This window comes from Chiloscyllium plagiosum, chromosome 2 (genome assembly GCF_004010195.1).
Source record: "Chiloscyllium plagiosum isolate BGI_BamShark_2017 chromosome 2, ASM401019v2, whole genome shotgun sequence".
Lineage (NCBI taxonomy): Eukaryota > Metazoa > Chordata > Chondrichthyes > Orectolobiformes > Hemiscylliidae > Chiloscyllium > Chiloscyllium plagiosum.
The window spans coordinates 116,458,901-116,480,933 of NC_057711.1; the positions used below are offsets into that span (position 1 = coordinate 116,458,901).

Sequence of the window (22,033 nt, forward strand, 5' to 3'; positions counted from 1 at the left end):
CTGTACCATTGAAACTATTTTCCCTGATCTCTAGATCACCACATTAAACCTGAGATACTACAGAAACAGATCAGGGGGGTAGAAATCAAACAAATAAAAACTTCATAGGCACAAACATGCAAAAACTTGCCAGACAGATGGATCCTTTTAAAACAGTAATGTCACCACCCTTGCAAACTCTTATCAATATACGAAAGACAGCAGGCATATTAATTGTGTTTGACATCATACTTCAGTTTGGCTTCAAGCACAAGTAAAGTCTCTTTCAAATAAGTAACCGGAATTTTTTTTCCATACAACAGAGTTTAGATGTGATTGCTGTGCAGTTGGGCAATGTCTCCGATCTGAAATCCGAAGTCCCAGATTCACGTTTCTGCCCCCATCCCATGACTTGGGGAGTGTGTTCAGAACACAGCCAAAGTACCAACCAACAAATTTTTCCAAAAACGCACAACTGGTCATACGATGGATCCCATACCATCACAATCCATAGCTGCAAGTAAACTAACAAGTGCATGTTGCCACGTCAAATTAAATTACAAGGTGAACTGTAACAGACTACCACTATCCAGATTGCAAAAATCAGACAAAACCAAACCTAGTGCCCTTGGACTGGGATTTTCCAATGCCATATCATATTCACCCCAAATATTGTTGACTTTCTCCTTCTGCAGTTATCACAAAGATTGTCGACACATTGTCACCTCCACAAACCCCCAGTTCATTCAAAATATATCCTGTTGTGCACCAAGGGCACTCACTCATCCATATGTACTTCCAACTGTCCAGCACAAACTTTCAAAGCTCTTCATTCTCCCATTTGCCTAGTGCTACCTTCCCTACTCTGCAATCTGCTCCCATCCTTCAATTTTTAGACTCAGAATTTCTGAGCACTTACTCTTTGCCGTCAACAACCTTCATTTCAATGTGAAACTCCCTAATCGCTCAGCAAATCCTCTTGAAATCTTCCATTGAATTCTATCTTCTGAACCAAGTTTTCAGTTACCTCTCCCAATGTGCACCGTGGCTAAGCTATAAGATAGGAGGAGAATTCAGCAATTTGGTCAGAGCTGACCCCACTCTCCTGCCTTCATGTAACCTTTGATCCCCTTACTAATCATGAACTTTATCTGTCTTAACTACACTCTCAGCCTTCTGCGACAATGAGTCCCACAGATTCACCATCCTCTGGCTGAAGACATTCCTATCCAGGCCTGAGTGTTCTGGAGGTTTCAATGGAGATTCTTTCCCCACCCAGAGTCCTCAAATCGCTCTTCGTATGACAAAGTATTCATCCCTGGGACCGTTCTCATTAGCCTTCTTTCGACCCCCTCCATTGCAGTACAAGGCAAAGCATGCATATGCACAGAGAATACACAGCCACTTTCAGGACAGCAGCAACATGCGGAGTATTCAGGCCATCACCAACCACAGAATAGCATCGCCTGCTTGTGCTGGTGATGTCTCTCTCCCGGATGAGTTGAGCAACTTCTATACACTGTGTGAGGAATTCCATCCCCCCACCCCATGACCAGGTGCTGCGTCTTTTGACAGCCAATGTGAGGAAAACCCTATGCAGACTCAACCCATGTAAGGCTACTGGACTAGATAACATCCCTGGCAGAGTGCTCAGAGGATGCTGACAGACTGGTGGATGTTCTCATGGACATCTTCAACATCTCCCTGCACCATAGTCCCAACGTGCTTCAAGGCTACTACCATGGTCCCCGTGCCAAAGAAGTCTTCAGCACCCCATCTCAATAACTATCGCCCTGTTGTGCTTACACCCATCACGAAGTGCTTTGAGAGGCTAGTGAAAAGGCATATTAAGACCTTGCTGCCCCCCTCACTGGGCACACTGCAGTTCACATATCAACCAAACTGTTCCACAGATTATGCCATTTCCACCACCCTCCATCTGGCCCTCACCCACCTGGAGAAGGACACTTACTTCAGACCACTGTTCATAGACTTTTCTGCGTTCAACACCATCATTCCTCAGCACCTGTTTGGGGAGTTGAGTCTGCTGGGCCAAAATACCTCCCTTTGTAACTGGATCCTGGACTTCCTGACTGCGACACATCAGTTAGTTCAATTGGGTACAGCATCCCCCAACACCATCACACTGAGCACAGGGGCCCCCAAGGCTGTGTGCTCAGTCCACTGCTGTTCCACTGCTGACACAACTATGCAGTGATGTATAGGTCAATTCACATCAAGTTTGCTGATGAAATGATTGCTTTGGTCTCATCAGCAGGAATGATGAGTCAGCACGGTGCAGTGGCTAACGTACTGAGGCACAGCCAACAACCAGTGTCTAAACATGGACAAGACGAACGATATGGTTGTTGACTTCAGGAGGGCACGGAGCGACCACTCTCTGCTGGAAATCAAAGGCTCCCCCATGGAGATTGTGAAGAGCACTAAATTTCTTGGCATACACCTGGCAGAGAATCTCACCTGGACCCTCAATACCAGCACCACAGCAAAGAAAGCCCAGCAGCATGTCTATTTCCTACGCAAACCGAGGAAAGCCCACTTCTCACCTCCCACTGCCCCCATCCTCATCACATTCTACACAGAAGTACCCTGAGTTGCTGCTTCACTGCCTGGCTTGGGAACTGCACGGTCTCAGATTGTAAGCCCCTACAACAGATAGTGAGGAAAGCTGAGAAGAACATCGGGCTCTCTCATTACAGACACTTACACCACATGCTACATCCAAAAGGCTAACAGTGTTGTGGAATTGTGAATGAATGAATGAGTACAATGTTTGATTCATTGAATGCATGAATCAACAAATAGAATGTTTGACTCATTGAATGAAGGCAGGATGGAGAAGAGTTTGAGTGAGGGGTGTGTAGAGTCTTCCGAATACCTGAGCATGCGGTCTCTCACGGCTAGACTGTACACCAGTTCCTTCCCCCAAGCTATCAGGCTCCTTAACACTATGATCGGACCCTTTCCCAACTGAAATTCTTTGCACAACTTCAAATTGCTGCTAGAAAAATGTCTATTATTTATCATTCTTCTATTACACTGTATCTTGCGTGTTTGGCATTTATTTATGTACTTTATGCCATGCAAGTATATGTAGTTTGTGCTGTCAGTGTAGCACCCTCGGTCCTGGAGGAACACATTGTCTTGTTTTTACCGAATCATTTATATATGGTAGAAATGACAAATAAATAGCTACTTTCTACTCATCCTCTCGACCTTCCTCAGATAAAAGGGATACAAAACTGCTCACAGTATCCAGAATGTGGTCTGACCAGAGCCTTAGATAGGCTCAGCAGTACATCTCTGCTCTCTTATTCACATACCTCTCTAAATGAATGCTAACGTTGCATTTTCATTCCAAACTGCCAACTGAACCTTAAGAGATTGCTGAACTAGAACGCCCAAGTTTCTGTGCTTCAGATTTGCAAAGCCTTTCCCCCATTTAGAAAACAGTCGGACTTGTATTTTTCCCAAAGTGCATAACCTCACACTTTTCCATGTCGTATTCCATTTGCCACTTTTTTGCCCACTCTCGTGCCTGTCCAAGACCTCCTTCAGCCTCCCACCTCCTCAACATTACCTATCCTTGTATCTTTTTGTATCACATCAAACTTAATGCCCACAGTTCTTTTGGCAAGGTTGTTAATACACAATACAATTTATTGGTTTAAAATTTACATGAAAACACCTTGACACTAATATTAGACACTAGTAATTATTTTGATACCTAGAATGCATAGTACAGAAACAGGCCATTTTGCCCAACTGGTCCATACTGGCGTTTATAATCCACATGAGCCTTCTCCCACTGTCAGCAAGTGCTTCTCCCTCATGTGGATTTAGTTTTCCCTGAAGTGCTTCTCTGCAATTTGCTTCAACTATTCCACATGATAGTAATTTCTACATTCCTCCCACCTTCAAGGTAACGAAGTTTCTCCCAAATTCCAGATAAGATTTATTAGTGACTAACAGAGCTTGGGTTGGCCAATAGTGGAAATACCTTCTCCACGTCTCTTATTAAACCACTTCATTATGTTGCTGCTGATATAGCAATTCAGCACAAGTCCGGACATGAGATACCAGCAATGCAAGATCAGCGCATTAAACATGTCATCATCTGCCAACGTTTTTCTGTACATTCCTTTATTGACACAACATCCAGTATGGACGCTGCCTTCTAGTGGAAGCTTTCACAACTATGTTCTGTGGTTTCATAAGAGGGTGCAGTAGGATATAGGAGTTCCAAAATAGAACAGTGACATTTACTCATCTATACATCAACATCAAAACAATTACTTTAAAATTATTAAACTCAGATTTTGCTGCTACAGTAATGGAGATTTTAAGTACTTTCACCATCTTAAGTTATCCCAACAATTTGTTAGGAGGATAAGATGTTTCAGTCCTAGGCTCAATCATCTTCAGTTGTTTCATTAATAACCTCCTTTCCATTACAAAAGGGCAGAAATGAGGATGTTTGCTGATGATTGCACAATGTTTAGCATCAGTCGTGACTTCTCAGATACTGATGTAGTCCATGTCTCAATGCAGTGAAACCTGGACAATAGCCAGGTTTGGGCTGAGAGGTGGCAAGTAGTAATTGTGCCAGAAATATAGCCATCACCCTTTGACATTTAACAACATTACTATCACTGAATATCCCTATTCACAACGTCCTGGGTTTATCATGGATCAGAAATTGAACTGGACTAACCATATTGATATTACGCTACCACAATCTTGCAGGGAATATCTCACGCCTGACTCCCCAGAGCCTGTCCACCATCTACAAGGTACAATTCAAGAGTGTGACTGAATATTCCCCACTTGTCTAAAGGGTGCAGCTCCAACAATCCTCATGAAGCTCGACAGTATCCAGGACAAAGCAGCCTGCTTGATTGGCACCCAATCTACCAGCGGTACTCAGTAGCAGCAGTGTGTACTATCTACACAATGCACTGCAGAAATTCACCAAGGCTCCTTAGAGAACACTTTCCAACTAGAAGTACAAGGGGAACAGATACATGGGAACACTGCCGCATGCAATTTCCTGTTCAAGACATTCACCATCCTGATTTGGAAATATCGCTGTTCCTTCACTCTATGAATCAAAGTACTAAAACTCCCTCCCTAATAGCATTGTTGGTCTTCCTATGGTGTATGAACTGCAGTGGCTCCAGGATGCAGCATGTTCAAGAGCAATTAGTGATGGGCATTAAATGCCAGCCTAGCCAGCAATGTCCACTTCCCACTAATCTATGGAAAAATTAGGAAGTTGCTGCAAGTTTCTTGATGATTTGTATGACTGTGCTGTCAACCTCTGGCAGTCCTCAGTTCTCTGGGCCTGTTGTTACTTAACAGTGTAAAGATCATTAAAATGAAGCAATTTGTTTTTTCTGCAATGCTGTTCAGCCAGAAACAGGGGCGGCAGGGGAGGGGATGTTGAATGCTCTCAGAGTCAGAGTCATATGTACAGCATGGAAACAGAACCTTCGGTCCAATCCATCCATGCTAACCAGATATCCCAACCCAATCTAGTCTCACCTGCCTGCACCCTGCCCATATCCCTCTAAACCTTTCCTATTCGTATACCCATCCAAATCCCTTTTAAATCTTGCAACTGTACCAGCCTCCACCACTTCCTCTGGCAGCTCATTCCATACACGTACAAACCTCTGATGTTAAAATGTTGCCCCTTAAGTCTCTTTTATATCTTTCCCCTCACCCTATCCTTCAACCCTGGCAACATCCTTGTAAATCTTTTCTGAACCCTTTCAAGTTTCACACCTCTACAAGTAGCAAATTTTTTAGAATTTAAAAAAAAATTAAAATTCTATCACATTGTGCCATCTCTCTCCCCTCATTATTTGTCTTCTGTTCCTGAATTGACTGCAGTTCAGCAGATTTCCTTCTGCTGGAAAACACTTCCGCAATTGCTTTTTGAATCTTTGCATTTCATTGGTTAAAAAAAGAGAAGAAGATGGTTTGTTTGGTTCCAGATACTCACCACCTTACCATGGCATTCAGATCACAGTTCCACTAAAACTTTCAACGACAGAAATTTCCCTCCCAAAAGCTCAAAACTCCATCCTCCTCAAATAAAATTACCCCAGAATCTTAAAACAAGCTTTCAATTCTCAGTTAAACGTCTCCTTTATTGTTTCAGTAATCATTTTCCTTTGCAGGGGTGGTTTATAGAAGACAATGTTTTTATCTTAACGTCACAATATTATTGAAAAGGATATATTGGTCATACTCAAGTAAATATATTGAATTTGCTCATTTTAAATTTTACAACTTCACAAAGAACCAGTACAGAATGCTGTTTCAGGATTAAGTTTTCCTTCAGTAATACTAGCAATCTAGTATCGTTCCTATTCATTATACTGCTGTTTAACAGGAATGGTAGAGACAGATATGCACCACATACAGCATCTTTCACAATCTCAGAATGACCCAGGACCTCTTGACAGCCAAATGGAGTACTGTTTGAAGTGTAGCTACGATTGTAATCTAGGGAAATTTGCAACCAATTGAATACAGCAAGATCCCACAATCCATAATTAAATAAATAGAGTTCATTCATTTTAGGAGGAATGAATATTTGCCAAGTCACTGAGGATAATACTCCCAAGCTCTTTGAAATAAAAATTGTGGATCATTTTACAACAATCCAAATGGGCAGACAAGTCCACAGTTTATAGAGTCTCATCCAAGAGACAGCAACTGCCACAGCGCAGCACTCCTTCAGCACTGCTCTGCGAGAGTGGTAGCTCAATGTAGATGTTCAAGAAAGCATGTTGGAATACAAGGGTGGGAATTAACTGAGCAGGAGAAAGTGAGGTCTGCAGATGCTGGAGATCAGAGCTGAAAATGTGTTGCTGGAAAAGCGCAGCAGGTCAGGCAGCATCCAGGGAACAGGAGAATCGACGTTTCAGGGAAGAAGGGCTTATGCCCGAAACGTCGATTCTCCTGTTCCCTGGATGCTGCCTGACCTGCTGCGCTTTTCCAGCAATACATTTTCAGCAATTAACTGAGCAGTCCACTCAAAGTAAAAAAAGTCTGCACAAGCACAATATGCTAAATGGCTTTCTCCTGTATTCTCCAATCTTATAAAGCCTCTGAATCCACAATCGCCTGAGGAAACAGACAGCATGCTACTCAGTCAGCCACTTTCATAGTAACTATTTTTCATGAATATTTAAAATTTTAAAAGTTAGCAATAGCAATTCTTTGTATAAAACTGTTTCTGCCTGAATGCAACAAGGTAAAGGAATTAAGTAACCATACAACTTAACTGCTTGTCACCAGGTAAGTCACTTATTTATATAAACTAGTATCACATTATACACTATTGATCTAGAAAGACATTGATGGATTAAATAAAAAAAAACACATTAAACTTTCTGATAGATTTCAGTTTCTGCCTTCACTTGCACACACCACAAACAGGGAGAGAGAAACAAACATTAAAACCCTAACCTGTGGAACACACCTTTTCTGATTTGGCAGTGTACAACCGGTACAACGCTAACAAATAGAAGAGAAACTCTCCTTATCAAAACTGAAACTGGAGATTAAACATACTTTAAAAAGTCTAAAGTCTTTATCAAAGTAGAGTTTTGAAAAAAGTATTATTACTCCAGCAGAACACTTACCTGGTCCTGGAACCTGACAGCCATCTTAAATAGATCAGAACAGACAGGGTTCAAAAAAAACTACAGGAAACATGAAGGAGACATCTAGGGCTTTCTCCTCAACACCTGGAGACTCCAACTTTTCAAAACTTGTATAAAAAAATAAGCAAGTTTTGATGTTTAAAAAATTCTTGTGTGCAAAACTTTCCCTTAAAATTTGAAACAGGGTTCACCTCAGGTAACTTATTTTAATAATAAACAAAAAGAGAAACATTTGATAAGAGTTTGCCTTTTTCACTGCTGCCTTTGTTGTTAGTGACAGTCAGCAATACCTTGGCTTCCCCCCTCTACTGAATCCACACCTTGACTCAACTCAGTCCCCAGCACCCAGGGACAAACTGAGAGCCCCCCCCCCCCCCCCCCCCAAAAAAAAAAGACAGACAGATAATCTCCTTAATCCAGCATCTGAAGATTCAATTCAGGTTAAAAAGAGAAATAAAACGTCGCCACCGCTTTCATCGCCCTGAGAACGAATGTATTAACTGTAAAACCATATTCGCCCGCCCGACTGAACATTTCTGACCTTTCAATCGAAGAGAACCGATAGATTGTCTGAAAATAAAGTTTGTTTCAAACTCACTTTTTTGGGAGAAGATTCACTGGAAAGTTTGACTCAATCATGAGAGAGAGAGAGAGAGACTCAATCCTCGTTGACTTAGATCCGAGTTCGGTTCACTGTTGTTTTAAATCATTGATCTTGTTCAAACTGAAGAGAAAGAGAGGAGCTGCCAACCCTCCAGGATTGTCCTGGATACTGCTGGAAGCTACACCCAAACAGCAAAATATGTTTAAACTTCAACAACCCCTCCTCCCTGAAAAATAAGCCTTACATATATTTACTGAACATGTTTGCAAATTGTTAACTCATTTTGTAAAGAGTATAGTAGATGGAAAAAATGCTATTCGACTGGATGCAACAGTCAGGTGGAAGACTAAGGGATTAAACTTCCAGGACAGCATCCAGAGTTGATAACCTGACAATTAAAATGCTCCAGGAACGTGCTAAATCTTTGTAGCACGTATACTTACACTGTAGGTCAACAAAGTGGAAGTACTGTGGGTATAGTTTACATAAGTGTGACGTTTCTGCCAAAATTGTTTCATCTGAAAAGACCATTAATCTTTCAACAATTGAGTATTATTCTTGGTGTTAATAACCTTGACACAAATTGTACACTAAAGCAAGCTTGCAAAGCACCAGAGAAAGCCATTTCAGCAGGGCCAACAGAGAGAGAGCCTTGCTTATACCAGTGCTTTGAAAGAACTATCCTATTGGAGCAAAGTAGCAAGATGTTCTCTCTTGGCCCAGCAATTTATTTGCTTTTTAAATATGCATCACCTTCCTTTAGAACTGTTACTGTTGAATTCACTTCTAGATCACAACAACTGGCCTAAATATCCCACTGGTTTTGCCAGTTACCTTAAAACGGTCTCCCTTGCTCATCGAACCTTTTATTTAGTTATTAGATACAGTGTGGAAACAGGCCCTTTGGCCCAACAAGTCCACACCGACCGTCCAAAGAGCAACCCACCCATACCCATTCGCCTACATTTATTAAAAGCAAGGAGCAACCTGACAGATCCGTTTCATCGCAGAACGAAAGATTGATTTCCTCGATTTATCGCAGTGCCTTCTGGCTGTAGAAATAGTTTCTTCCAATATCTAAAGCCCCTAAAAAAAACTGATTTCATTTAATAAACGAGAATGACTTCCAGCAAAATCTAGCAAATTTTTAGACGTATGTAAATTCCTACTTTTTTTTGGGCAGTTAAGTGATTTGTAAAACCGTCTATATATGCTGCACCAATGCAAACTTTAGCACCAGAATTAACCCTTCCACCTAAAGGCTTTTTTTTTTTTAAAAAGCACCTATTAAAAACATGTATTTGAGACCAATTTAAAACCAGGCAGGTTCATTACGGCTATCATTCAAGATTAAAACCACTAATCCAATTGAATGATTTTTCAAATGTAACCAACCAGTCATCCGATTATTAGGATTGGATTAATTCACTGACATTCAACCAGTGAACTTAAAGAAATGGCTTGCATTTTTGGCAACTGTTGCCCATGATGACAGAATTTTGCACAAAACTAATAATGCCATCTTCACTGGTGTTCTCTGGACTGAGCCATGCAAAAGATTATTCAAATGTAAGTTTTAAAGAATTGAGGTGGTGGATTAGAACTCACCGATCATTTAGAAGAGAGATCCAGGTCACTTCACAAGCGATCAATTAGTTACTGGCTCATAAGGATTTCAAGGAACATTTCCCTTTGCGAGGACAAATTATAGAAAGGTGATATAACAACTTTTATTTCTTTGGTACCTTTCCCATCCTAAAGCACCTCACAGGACCATTAACATTATTTGACACTAATTCACACAGGTATCATGACAGCTAACCAAAGACTGTCAAATAAGTGGGCTTTAAAAGGGAGCATAGATGTAAAGCTCAGAAACAGACCCTTCAGTCCAACTCGTCCATGTGACCAGATATCCCCAACCTAATCCAAACCCATTTGCCAGCACCCGGCCCATATCCCTCCAAATCTTTCCTATTCATATACCCATCCAGATGCCTCTTAAATGTTGCAATTGCACCTCCACCACTTCCTCTGGCAGCTCATTCCATACACGCATCCACCATTTGCATGAAAAGGTTGCCCCTTAGGACTCCTATCTTTCCACTCTCGCCCTATTCCCTCTAGTTCTGGACTCCCCCCCACCCCAGGGAAAAGATGTTGGTTATTTATCCTATCCATGCCCCTCATGATTTCATAAACCTCTATAAAGGTTATCCCTCAGCCTCCGACACTCCAGGTAAGATAGCCCCAACCTGTTCAGCCTCTCCCTCTCGCTCAAATTCTCCAACCCTGGCAACATTCTTGTAAATCTTTTCTGAACCCTTTCAGGTTTCACAACATCTTTCCAAAAGGAGACCAGAAATGCACGCAAAAGTGGCCTAACCAACATGACCTCCCAGCTCCTATACTCAATACTCCTGACCAATAAAGGAAGGCATATCAAACGCCTTTCTCACTATCCTATCTACTTGCGAGTCCATTTTCAAGGAACTCTCAACCTGCACTCCAAGGTCTCTTTGTTCAGCAACACTCCCCAGGACTTTACCATCAAGTGTACAAGTCCTGCAAAGATTTGCTTTGCCAAAATGCAACACCTCACATTTGTCTAAATTAAACTCAGTCTGCTACTCCTCAGCCCATTGGCCCATCTGATCAAGATCTAGTTGTAATCTGAGGTAACCTTCTTCACTGTCCACTACATCTCCAATGTTGGTGTCATCTGCAAACTTACTAACTAGACCTCTTATGTTCATCTTTCTTTCTTAAAGCATCTTTCTCTCTAAGCATCTTAAATAAAAAGATGTTGGGATGTGGACATTGCTGGCAAGGTCATTTTTTTTTGACTATCCTTAACACTCGTGAACAGAGTAACTTGCTGTGCCATTTCAGTGGACAATTATGAGCTAATCACACTGCTACAGGTTTGGAGTCACATGCCAGCCAGACTAGGCCAAGTAAAGATGGCAGATTTCCTTCACTAATGGACATTTAGTGGAACAGATTTTTTTTTAATAGTAACAATCATTGTTAATAATGGGAACTTTGAAATAGACACTGACTTTACATTCTAGATTTATTAATCTAGTTGCCCCTCAAAGGGACAACTATAGTGCTAGAATTTAACCTTTTAAATCAAAGGCAGTGAGGAAATGGTCAGCAGTGATGAAGCAAAATAAATGAGGGATGTGCAAGAGACCAGAACTAGAGAAAGATGCTTCAGAGGGTGTAGTACTGAAGATGGTGAGGAAAGGTTGAGGCAAGGGAAACTTGATTTTTTTTAAATTAAAAAGACACATTCTTACTGGGACCCAGTGCAGTTTAGTGAAAGACATGGGTGCGTTAGGCTAAAGGCAGAGTTTTAGAAAACCTCAAGTTTACAGAGGGTTTAAAGGACAGGCCAGCCAGAAGACAGCATTGGAATGCATTAAAACAGTGTAGTTGTAAAAGCTCCATGTGTGGAAACAGAATCTTGAGAGATCACATACAATCTAAGAAAGTTGACAGGATCATTTCTCAAAAATGCAAGTTAGAAAATGGCAGAGTGCACAAACTATAACTACATGTGTCAATTAAAGCATTGTGAACAATTCTGGGCACTGCACGGATGTTGAAAACTTAACAGTGTGCAATGAAGAATTATTAGACTGTATTTACATCTACATTAGCCTGGCTGCACCTGGCACAGTACTTTCATGGCAACCCATTCTGAAGTGGTTTGCACTTGCAGTAATGGTGACTGGTCTAATAATAATCATCCCACGCCAAGTTCACTAGCTTGGTAAAATGGGCCTTCCTCATATCTGCCCGGAATGCCCTAGACTCCAGAACCTGTGCCTGGCCAACACTGCACTGTTGAAACATGAATGACCAAGGGATAGGACCATGCCATTATTGCATCATCTACAATAGAGGTGTATGCATTGGCCTATTCTAGTCATATAATGCACGAAGGTCTTAAATTAAAAAGAATACTCAGGCAGATTGCTTTAAAGTTTAGTCTCAGGATATGAATATCTTAAGGATCATAAAATGATGGTGATGGCAGCTATTACATAGAGTCAATTTCTTGAGATTTAGTCAAATGTATAGAAATAACAATGTCTTATGGATGATAAAAAACAAAGTAAGAGGCAATTCAGTTCAACTAGTCCACGTTGGGACTTTATGCACCACAGGAACAGAGCAGCACAGTGGCTCAGTGGTTAGCACTGCTGCCTCAACGCCAGGGACTCTTGATTCCAACCTCGGGTGACTGTGTGTGGAGTTTGCACATTCGCCCAGTGTCTGCATGGGCTTCCTCCAGGTGGTCCGGTTTCCTCCCATTGTCCAAAGATGTACAGGCTATGTAGATTGGCAATGCTAAATTGTCCATAACGTCCAGGGATGCACAGGCTAGGTGAATTAGCAAGGGATGTGCAGGTTTACAGGGATAGGGTGGAGGGAGGGGGCAAAAAGTGAGGTCTGCAGATGCTGGAGATCAAAGTTGAAACTTTATTGCTGGAACAGCACAGCAGGTCAGGCAGCATCCAGGGAGGGAGGGGGCAGCCTGAATGGGATGTTTTTCAGAGGGTCAGCGTGGATTCGAAGGACTGAATGGCCTGCTTCCACGCTATAAAAGGACTCTATGAAGAATCTCCTCTCAAATTTTCTTTATCATGCAACATATCCTTCTATTCTTCAGTCATAGGTTTATCCAGCTACTCCTTAAATGCTCCAAAACTATTCACCTCAATCACTCCATGTAGTCGAGTTCCACACTCTCACCAAGGTCTGGATGAAGAAGAATTTTCTTTCCTGAGTTGTCTAATGGCGTAGTGTTTGGCTCAAAGCCCTATTTGAAAATTATTGCAGTGAAAACTTTTACCCCTTGCATATACGTTTCACCTATTTAGGGAACTATACTTTCTATCCAAGTACAGTTAAGTTTAAAATCAAGCAGTTTTATATGTTGCTGTATAGTTGGCTATGCTCCCTTAATCGTTTCCAAAATAAAAGTGGAAATATACTCAATAAAGCTATTTTTCCTTTTCCAAGCTATACCCAAACAATTTTCCATCTCTGCCACACATTTCAACAATTTCTTTTGCACAGAATTCTGTGGGAAATACAGATTGAGAAAACACATTGTCCACATAGAACTCGCCTCTCCCCTTTGTTATTGTTTTTCCAGTTTTATTCCCATCAGAAACATGGTAGAGGCTGGTCATAAAAATTCTTCCACAGAAGTGTTGCCAGGTTTTCAAGGAAACCAAAACATTGAAAAAATTCAGCCTTTTTTTTTAGGGCTTTTATTCCCAGCACAATGCAGTGCTTCTCTCCTGAACGTACAGCAAGTACTGAAACAGAGTGTTAGACAAAGGTGCCAACAACTTGTTTTAAAGACATTAATTTGTACACGTTTTGGTTACATAAACATCAAGTCTTTGCTCAAGTTTCACTGCAGGGTCATAATGAATAGAAAAATAAACATCAAAGTCTAGAAATCAAGTTTAAAAGCAAATCAGAAAACGTTTGCACATTACAGACAGATGACTCATCACATCTAGCTCTATCAGGTTCTAATTAAGACTACACAAACTGTCACATTCTGAATATTGTTGTTACAAAAATATACTGATTTGCATTAAGCATTACACTTTAAACAAATCAAATGTTACAGTAATCCAAAGCCCTGCCCTTGAAAGAAAAAAAGGGTACATAATATGTCAGTGGAATATGTTCTGGTGGCAGTTGTGGCTCAGTGGATAAGATGCTCACCCAAGTCATAAAGATCACGAGGTCTTAAGTCCTAATCTAGGGGTTTTGGCACAAATATCCAGGACACCACTCCTGGTGCAGGATTGACAGAATCTCAGTTAACATTTCTGGTACTTTCCTTGACGAGATATGCAGATGCAGAGAAATCACTCTAAAAAAGAAATATGAAAAGCTCAAGCTGCTAAAATTTCCTAGCCATTGGTGAGACTTAATGTATCAAAATTGAGGGACTCTCCACCAGGATCAACAAAACCTTGAAAATGCTTCTTTGCTGGCCCCACCCACCACATGCCTGACACAAAGTACTGTAGTTCAAGAGCCCATATTGACCATGACTTCTAATAGACAATAACTACTTTTTGTTTTGCAGGTGGTTATCACTGGCCAAGTCAGGAATCAGTTTCTCTGTGTAAAACATCCCAAAGTGCTTCTATTACTCTGAGTCACATCTTGAAATATTAGGTGATAAGCTCGCTCAAAGAGAAAAGGTTTTAAAATGGCATCTTTAAAAAAGAGGAGAAAAAGAGGCAATTAAAACTAAGCAGATGAAGACACACTCGCTAATGGTCCAATAATTAATACTGGGGATGCTCAAGAGGGCAGAACTGGAAGATTGCAGAGGTCTCAAGATTGTAAGGCTGAAGTTAAGACTAGGCAGGGGAGGGAGGGTTGGAAAGTTAGGGGGAGAAATGTGTCTATTAGTAGAGTTTTACTAAAAAAAAGATAAACAAGCACCAGCTTAGTCAGTTTATTTTGACCTTGAGTGAAGTCCTGTGAAGTCCTTGGAATTGGATAGCTGCATAGAGCTGTGCTCCTGACAATGCAAGAATGACTAATTAACTAGGTTATCTTAGACTGAAGACTTGGCAATAGTCCCAGACCAGAATTGTTGGGATAAAACCCTAAAGAGATTACTTAAAGCAGGGTACATTCAAGCAGATATGTGATGTGATAACTCCAGGAAGAACCAATCTACAGTTCCAACCTAAATGATAAAGTTACAAGTGACTTAAACCTAATGAGATGTTAGATAGGTCCGAGTAAGATGCTGTTTTGGTTACTAAACAGAAGTGTTTTTGTAAAGTTAGAAAGGAAATAAAACGTAGTATTTTGAGTCTTTACTTTTAAAGGAAAAATCATTGAATTTGTATTACAAGTAGATGGTTTGGTTTATTCTAATTTATTTTTTTCATATCTTTTGTTAAGAAATACCTTTCAAAAAAGTTATTTTCTTTCATGATGAGAATTTGCACTATACATTATATCATCTGCAAACTTGCGGATGATCTTCAACTTGCATTTAGTTTGCACTTTGCACTACTTCAATATAATCCTGAAGAAAAAGTGCTAATAAAATACAGGAAAGTGGAGAAATCACTAAATATAGAAAATAGCAACCAGGTTTTCCACTCAAGATCCCAAAAATATCAAATGCAATTATCGGTTTTTGTGATGTTGGTAAAGATCTAACACTGGCTTCAAGATAGCAGGGAGAAAGCCTCGCCTCTCCTTAGAAATAGTGGCAGGTCCTTCAGATATACCTGCTGGGATCTTGATTTTCCTCTTTTTAAAAAAAAAAGCACATTCTATTCATAAAATTTGCAATCAAATGCAGTAGTGTTTACATTTAGCAAATACATTATTCTGGGATATTAATCTAATATCTTAAGCAGAGGACTATACCTTTGACAGTGCTAGCATTGACAGAGTTAGACAATGGGCTATTTTTGCCTATACCTCTCTTCTTCTCTCAACCCCACCCCCAACCCAAGACAAACTCTTGTAACCTTGGTTATAAAACTTATGCTGAAGAAAAGTACATGTCCACCAGCATTATAATTTCCAAGATAATGCTACAGCTAGCATTACTAAAGGCAGAACTGGCCATCCATCGCAGAGAGGAGAAGTCTCACTCTTCAGAGTGCTTGCTGTTGCTGTCCCACCCAGTGGGTTGCTCTGTAGTGAGCGCTGTCAGGACTGCAATCAGGCCTATGGAGACCCCACTGGTCAGCAGAGTGAAGCAAATGTGGGGTGTGGAGGGAAAGGGGGCTCCAGACCATGACAGATGGGTTTTTTTGGAATGCAGAGTCTGCAAGCACAATGAAAGGAACGGGGAGGGGCTTCTCAAAAGATAGTACCCTTCCTTCTCACTGCTTCTAAACTTTTTTTTAAAAATCCGGTCTTGTTGTGTTCTCTCACGTAGTCAGTAACACTTTTAGAGACATGCTCATGTTATTACCACTATCATAATATGTGACCTGGGAATATAATGGTATCATGCTCCAGCTTACCCTGGGAACATGAAGCGTGATACTACTGGAAATATCATCTAACTCTAATAAAACATTCCTATACAATAGTTAGCTGCAATAAAGGGCGGTTGTATTTTTAAATACCATGATATTCACACCCAGTTTAGATTAGATTCCCAACAGCGTGGAAACAGGCCCTTCGGCCCAACAAGTCCACACCGACCCTCCGAAGAGTAATTCACCAAGACCCATTTCCTTCTGAATAATGCACCTATCACTATGGACAATTTACCATGGCCAATTCACCTGACCTGCACATCTTTGGATTGTGGGAGGAAACCGGAGTAAACCCACGCAGACACGGGGAGAATGTGCAAACTTTACACAGACAGTCGCCAGAGGCTAGAATCGAGCCGGAGACCCTGGTGCTGTGAGGCAGCAGTGCTAGCCACTGAGCCACCGTGCTACAAAGGATAATAAACACAGCTGCATCAAGAATTCCTGATGACGAGCTTATGCTCAAAACGTCAACTCTCCTGCTCCTCGGATGCTACCTGTCCGGCTGTGCTTTTCCAGTGCCGCACTTTTTGACTCCGATCTCCAGCATCTGCAGTCCTCACTTTCTCCTATATTATAGCATGGGCAAGGTAATATGGGAGTCAACTGAAACTTTTAAAGATGCTCCATTGACTCTTAATTTAGATAATGGCAGGTGGGCTGCAGATTTCACCCAAATTCCAAATCTTCAAAAACAAAATCACAATGAGCTAGGCACCCACCTAGTTTACACAATATCCCGTACTCCTAAAATACATCCCTGCCCCCCCACACACAACCTGCAAGGCCATGTCAAATCCAGTCCCAGATCTTGGGCTGAAAATTAAACCCAGTCGAAGGGGATTTTTTTTTGGGGGGGGGGGGGGGGGGCGCGAATAAGAGGGATCGTGCATCGATAAATCATCCAGTGTCAAGCCTGAATTCAACTTGTCATCATTATGATTTTAAGCATTTCAGTAAAGATAAAAGATAAGTATTCTAGATACAGGAACAGGTCTGAACAACATAACAAGCAAGTCTGAAAATAAATTCAGTCTCCAAGGTAAAAGAAAATTTAAATATTCTTGGGACAACTAATACCAATCACGGAGGAAAATATTCAAACCTAAAATTTTTGAAAATAAATTTTTCAGAACAAACTAAAACATTTTTCTAAAAAAGGTAAATATTTGGTTTCCACAGATTAGATATTTGCCAAGGTAAACCATCCTATGTCTCTCAGTTTGGAGATTTTACTGAAGCACAAGTTCCTTTCAAACAATGCACTCTTGGTAATGTCCAAATCTGATTGCAAGATAAAAAGGGTACAGATAAATAAATCTTTGTAGATTAACAGGAGTACACTGCAGTCTAAACTGGAATTTGCAGAATGTTATCACCATCAGCTACAGAGGTCATGGTTTGAATCACCCGACATGAAAAATATTGACGTCACTTCTGTAGCTGTTCAAGATGCTTGTGCATTGAAAATTGAGCCACACGAAACTAATCCTTTGCATTTAATTTCTGTACGACACTCTTGGGAGGACTTTGGCGAGGATAAAAGAGATGTGCTAAAATTATTCCAAAAAAATATGGGGACTGCCTGGAGAATCTAGGATTGTTCTTTGAGTGGAGAAAGCCAGCAGGAAATTGGGTAAGTCAGAGTTCTGCAGAAAAATTATGTTGGCGCCAGCCAAACAACCAGCACCTAACTATTCCAATCTCATTTTCAGCAATTGGTATATAGCCTTATATACCAACATCACAAGTAAAAGTCAAAATACTTAGAAATTTTGTGGGTCTCTGTCTCTACTGCCCCAGCAGGCAAGTGATTCCAGATTCCCACCACCACCTGCGTGAAAGGGATTTTCCCCCCCGTCACATTTCCCGAAGTCCCCTGTCCCTTACCTTAAATCTATGGCTCCTGGTCACTGATCCCTCCACCAAGGGAAAAATATTCCTTTCTGTCTACCCTCAATTTTATCCATCTCAATAATTCCCTCCTCTGCTTCCCCTCCTCCTACAAAAATATCCCCTAACTCTAATTTCTCTTCATAACTAAAATTCTCCAGCCCAGGCAACATCCTGGTAAATCTTCTCTGCTTCTCTCCAGTGTAAACACATCCCTGTGAATTCCAGAACTGCATACAGTACTCTAGCTGTGGCCTAAACAATGTACAGTTCCTGCGTAACCTCATTACTCTTGAAACATCCTGCCTCAGCTAATAAAGGAATGCATTCTATTTTCCTTAACCACTTCATCAATCTATCCTGCTACCTTAGTGACTGGTAAACATGCACACCAAGCTCTTTAATCCTCGGTGCTTCCTGGGGTCTATTGTGCATAGTGTCTTGTTTGCTTTGCCCCAAGTACATCACCTCACAATTATCTGAATTGAATTCCATTGGCCACTGATCAGCCCATCTATATCCTCCTGTAATCCGAGATTACCCTCTTCATTGTTTACCACCAATTTTCATCCACAAAAAACTTACTGATCAACCCTCCTACATTAAAGTTCAAATCAGGAATATATGCACCACAAACAGCTAGGATCTCCACTCCGATCCCTGTGGAACCCCACTGGATACACAGACTTGTAGTCACAAAAACAATCCTCAACCATCGCCTCTGCTTCCTCCCACTCAGCCAATCCTGGATTCAATTTGACAAAATTTCCTTGAACTCCATTGGATTTTTACCTTTAAATGATCAGTTTCCCATGCAGAACCTCATCAACAGCCTTGCTGAAGTTCAAATAGATTAATCAAAAGCATCTACACACCTGGTCACCTCTTCAAAAAATTCAAATCAAGTTGATTAGACATAGCCTCCTGTTAACAAAACCATGCTGACTGTTCCGGATTAATCCCTGCCCCTCGAAGTGCAGATTAATTCTGTCCCTCAATTATTTCCAATAGTTTCCCTGCCACTGAGTTTAAACTGATTGGCCTATAGTTTACTAGTTTATCCCGTGCTCCCTTCTTTAATAATAGGATCCCATCTCCTGTCCTCTTCGGTGGCCAGAAACGAAATGAAAATGAATGCTGCTGCCCCTGCTATTTCCTCTCTTCACTCACTCAACAACCTGGGATACGTTTCAACTGATGGCGGAGATTTGTCTACTTATAAGCCTGTCAGACCATTGAGAACATTCTCTGATGAGCTAATTTCATTCCTATATCACAGTCTTTCTCCACGATTCCTATACCCACACAGTCCCTCTCACCAGTGAGCACCAACACAATGCATTCATTTAGAACTCTATGTCCTCCAGCTCCTCGCACAAATTCCACTGTGGCCCTTAATGGGCCCTAACCAATCAAAGTCTAAATATCTTTTTTTTCTTAAGTGTACCGATGAAACAATTTCAGATTTTCCTTTAGTTTACCTGCCATTATTCTATCACGCCTTCTTTTCACTCTTTTACTTTCCTTGCACATTCTATATTCCTTGAGGCCTTCTGTTGTTTCGAGCTGTTAGTAAGTCCCTCAATCTCAATTTTTTTTCCTTTTTACCCAACCCTTAGATATCCAGGGCTCACAGGATTATTGATGCCACCTTTTATCTTCATTGGAAGATGCTGGCCCTGTACTCCCCACTTCCTTCTTGAATGAGTCGTACTGCTGTGTCAGAGACTTACCTGAAAGTAAACTACCCCAGTCCAGTTTGGCCAAATCATATCTGATATTAAAAGCCTTCCTTCCCCCCCACCAAGTTAAGTGTTGGGGAAATTTAAATATCTCCCCAACTATTACTACCCTATTAGTTTTACACTTCTGAAATTTGCTTACATACCTTCTCTGTCGTTCCTCTGACTTTTTTTTGGGGGGGGGGCGGTGGAAATTCTGTTGGACACTTCCAATGTTATTGCTTGCGTTCAAGACAAAGAATTCTGATCAGTAAAACGTTCGCAATGGTTGAGCAGTTGGTAAACAGCAGCACAGACTTGGAGAACAAACCAATAATACAAGAGGAAATAGTTTTAAAAATATACACAAGTTGTCTATATTTGGATTGTAGCACCCAAGACTGGTAGATATAGACAACATAGCAAGATGGATATTTGAGGAACAAAAACACAAGGATATAGAGAGATAAGAGAGCCAAGGATTGTGACTGAATTATTCTTCAATAAACAAAAAGGCACTGACTCGATGAGTCAAATGCCTTCCAGTGCTGCATTATAGACACATTTAGAAACAAAAATAGATCAATTGTTTACAGCACAAAGGAAGAGACCATTCAGCCAGTCATATCGTGCTGGCTCTCAGCCTTGTGCCATTCCCCCCACCTCTTGCCTGTAACCCTACACGTTCTTCCTTTTCACATAGCAATCCAATTCCCTCTCTTTAAAGCCTCAACTGAATTTGCCACAATCTCAGGCAGCAATTCAATTCCCAACCACTTGCTGTCTCACAAAAAAATATTCCCTCATGTCACCATTTTTTTTTTTTTGCCAATTTCCCCGATCTGTTCCCTCTCATTCTTGCTCCTTCTACCAGCATCAACATTTGCTGAGACGTACAACAGGATTAGCAGGCATGAAGGACAGACAGACACCAAACAGGTCTTGCAGAATTCAGCAACAGTAGAGGGTTTATGTAGAAGCAAAAAATGTCCCAAAAATATTTTGTAGGAGTGATAATCAAATAGTCTTGCAAGAAAAATGACTTTTAAAGTTGCTACATTGAATGTTCCAGAAACAGACTGATTTGTTGCTGATTTTGATATTTTGTGTGAAGGGGTGACCTGAAAAGTTCTGCATTACAAATATGTAATGAATCCGGGAGGGATTTATAGTCAGAGATGTACAGCATGGAAACAGAAACTTCGGTCCAAACCGTCCATGCCAACCAGATATCCAAACCCAATCTAGTCCCACCTGCCAGCACCCGGCCCATATCCCTCCAAACCCTTCCTATTCATATACCCATCCAAATGCCTCTTAAATATTGCAATTGTACCAGCCTCCACCACTTCCTCTAGCAGCTTGTTCCATACACGTACAACCCTGTGTGAAAAAGTTGCCCCTTCTGTCTTCTTTTATATCTTTCCCCTCTCACCCTAAACTTATGCCCTCTAGTTCTGGACTCCCTGACCCCTGGGAAAAGACTTTGCCTATTTATCCTATCTATGCCTCATAATTTTGTTAACCTCTATAAGGTCACCCCTCAGCCTCCGACGCTCCAGGGAAAACAGCCCCAGCCTGTTCAGCCTCTCCCTGTAGCTCAGATCCTCCAACACTGGCAACATCCTTGTAAATCTTTTCTGAACCCTTTCAAGTTTCACAACATCTTTCCGACAAGAAGGAGATCAGAATTGCACGCAATATTCCAACAGTGGCCTAACCAATGTCCTGTACAGCCCTCAACATGATCTCTCAACTCCTGCACTCAATTCTCTGACCAATAAAGGAAAGCATACCAAACGCCTTCTTCACTATCCTATCTACCTGCGACTCCACTTTCAAGGAGCTATGAACCTGCACTCCAAGGTCTCTTTGTTCAGCAACACTCCCTAGGACCTTACCATTAAGTGTATAAGTCCTGCTAAGATTTGCTTTCCCAAAATGCAGCGCCTCGCATTTATTAGAATTAAACTCCATCTGCCACTTCTCAGCCCATAGGCCCATCTGGTCAAGATCCTGTTGTAATTGGAGGTAACCCTCTTCGCTGTCCACTACACCTCCAATTTT

General features: G+C 41.2%; 1 protein-coding gene across 4 annotated transcripts in view; it reads right to left on the reverse strand.

Moving 5' to 3' along the window:
- tjp2a (tight junction protein 2a (zona occludens 2)) overlaps positions 1 to 22,033 on the reverse strand; it is a 137,009-nt gene that overhangs the window by 82,897 nt on the left and 32,079 nt on the right. Inside the window, exon 1 of one of the 4 annotated variants that reach the window (XM_043716834.1) lies at positions 20,134 to 20,285. The exons of 2 other annotated variants lie outside the window; for them this stretch is intronic. The gene's annotated coding sequence lies outside the window, so the exon portion shown is untranslated. Of the gene's footprint in view, positions 1 to 7,658; positions 7,682 to 20,133; positions 20,286 to 22,033 lie in introns of those variants that run through there. One more of the 4 variants, XM_043716805.1, reaches the window with a different exon arrangement.